This window comes from Pituophis catenifer, unplaced genomic scaffold (assembly GCF_029215685.1).
Source record: "Pituophis catenifer annectens isolate HBS135680 unplaced genomic scaffold, rPitCat1.0.hap2 SCAF_1, whole genome shotgun sequence".
NCBI lineage: Eukaryota > Metazoa > Chordata > Lepidosauria > Squamata > Colubridae > Pituophis > Pituophis catenifer.
The window spans coordinates 230468530-230471370 of NW_027256881.1; the positions used below are offsets into that span (position 1 = coordinate 230468530).

Here is a 2841-nt window from a genome sequence, read left to right on the forward strand (position 1 = left end):
GGAAGGAAATAATGAGAATTATCTGCAAACAACTTCTCATGGAATATGTTGGTTTCTTTTTACATTGGTTGGTTGGCCACTTATAATGACCCTTTTAATGTCTTCAGATTTTCTCCATAAATTTGTCGAGTTTTCTTTTTGCTGTGATTACAAAGTTCCTAACTAAAGGCGGGAAATGATTCACCGGATTTTCAAAACAAAGCAATAATTGCCAGAGGGCATATAAAATAAAATAAAATATAACTCAATGAGTTGTATTGAGTCCTTGAAAAGGACATTATTTTGGCAAAGGGGAAGCGCGTTCTCAGTAGTTTAGGTGGTCTTCGATCTTTCTCTCGTTCCTATCAAGGATCTCTAAATATCTTGCCATTATGACGCAGGCAGAGTTTGATAAAGCAGCTGAAAAAGTTAACAACCTGTAGTCACCATCATCAGATCAAGAATTGCTGGATCTCTATGGCCAGTTTAAGCAAGTTACAGTTGGAGATGTAAATACAGAACGCCAGTGGTGGGTTGCTCCTGTTTCAGTCCGGTTCTATAGAACCGGTAGTAAAACCAGCGGGAGGCTCCGCCCACCTGCCACGACATCATCATGGGTAATCTGCACATGTGCAGAAGTACTCCCACTGTGAACCGGTAGTAAAGGTAAGTGGAACCCACCCCTGCAGAATGCCCTGGAACGTTTGATTTAAAAGGCAAAGCGAAGTGGGACGCTTGGAATAAATTAAAAGGTGTGTCCAAAGAAGATGCAATCAAAGTATATATAGCCAAAGTTAATGAGCTGAAGGAGAAATATGGAATGCAATGAACTCCTGACTGAATGGAAATATGCTTTACTAACAATATGGATACTTAAATCGTATAGCACACAGTACTGCCAACAGTGCCAGATATTTGCCACTTCTGAACAGCCGTGTAAATTTTCTTCTAATGGTTTATAGAATAAAAATACCCAGTCAGTGTTCAGCTGATTGGTAACTAGTTTAAAAAAAATGAGAGAGAGAAGGACATTATTTTAAAAATTACAGGGACCCCCTAAAAGGAAATTAGTTAGGCATGAATGATAGAAAACAGAATAAATAAAGCAAGATTCTTTACTACCCCTTTTTGACTATGATCTGATTTTTGCTGCTGTGTTGTGGCATGAGTATAAAACAGATTTCATACTGCCCATGACTCCACTGTATTCCTCTGTCTTTCAAGATGCATAAGTTTATTTCTTCTTCTCTTTGGTTTCCTCCATTTTCCCAACTCTTTCATCATTTCCTAGGAACATAGAGACATCTGCTGGCCTGGAGAGGCATCTGGGGTACTCAGTATTTTTTTTCCCCCCTTATATGTGTTGGTCTAACAGGCTACAGAGAGGATTATAATGGGTTTTGGTCATTGAGGGTTCCTAAAGGTTTTGGTTGCCAAGAAGTGGGGTTAATTTTGTTTACTTGTCTGTTTTTCCATAGCTGAGATCAGAAATATTCTGGTCAAATATGCAGGATGGATTTCTCTAAAAACAAAACAAAAAAAAGGTGAATGCTCTAAGATCCGAAAGAGCAATGCTTTGCACTGTGAGAACATTTGGGAGACCTTCAGATTGGCTATATAAATAAACCGCTTGGAATGAAACTGTTGCAATGCTAACTGGGTTACAAAGGCTTTGAGCTCTAAACTTCTTTCAGATCCTACATTACGCATTTTTCATAAATGCAGTTTCCCAGCTTCTTATGGCTCTAATAGTGTGAATCAGTTTTGTTAGATTAAACAGTGGGCTTTTTTTAATATATATATATGTGTGTGTGTGTGCGTGCGTCCGTGTGTGTGTGTGTATATATATATATATATATATATATATATATATATATATATATATATATATATATATATATATATATATATATATTGTAAATGTAAAAACCGCTGCAATTGGTAGAGAGGAGTGTAGAGGACTCTTGGAGCAAGGGGGGCTCTGTGGATGTCGGACTTTATTATTCCCAAGTAAAAACTGTTCTGGGTCAAAGGGTCTTTCCCAAGTTTTCATGAGTCTTGGCTGCCTTTTGCATCCTTGTGTGGCTCAAAAAGCCTTAGAGAGACTTCTTTTGACACACTTATCTATCATTTTAGAGGCTTTTTGATGACTTAGTAGGAAGGAATTAGGTGGGAATTCTGGGTTGAATTAGAATCTTAGCCAGAAGAGCATTTGGGAGTTAGTTATATGTATTTCTTCTTAACGTTGACATGGTTTCAGCAAGCAAATCAAAATCAGAGTTTAGTATACTTATGTCAATTATACCAGAATTGTGATTGTCTTTAAAAAAAAACAAAAAAAAACAGAGGTTGTCTGAAAGGATAGTAGGGGTTGACCCAGGGGTGAGTTCTACTTACCTTTACTACCGGTTCACAATGGGATCGCGCAGATCACCGATGATGACATCCGGGGCGGTGGACAGGGCCTCCCGCCGGTTTTACTACCAGTTCTTGCGAACCGGTCCAAACCAGAGGCAACCCACCACTGGGTTGACCTTATTGGCTCACACAACTAGGGGTTGACCTCATTGGTCACTCAGGTCACTAATTTGCTGTGGGTCAATGGAAGGTATTCCAATATGTGCACTTTGTGATAGAACAAAGGAAAGCTGTTCACTCAACATGACAAAACAGCAAAGTATCCGAGAGAATCGTTTCGGATCTCTTAAAACAGAATACATTCAAACTACTATAATACTGTCTCATCTCATAAATCCCTTTGACTCATAAATCCCTCCCCATTTTGGGCAGGTACAGATAAGACGGGGTCTCCAGTGCCGAACACCTAGACCTTGCTTAATGACTGCTTGCTTAAAGACCATT

At 38.9% G+C, this 2841-nt stretch overlaps 1 pseudogene; it reads left to right on the forward strand.

Moving 5' to 3' along the window:
• The first annotated feature begins 371 nt into the window (after window positions 1–371).
• Window positions 372–808, forward strand: LOC139327318 (acyl-CoA-binding protein-like; annotated as a pseudogene).
• The last annotated feature ends 2033 nt before the right edge of the window (window positions 809–2841 follow it).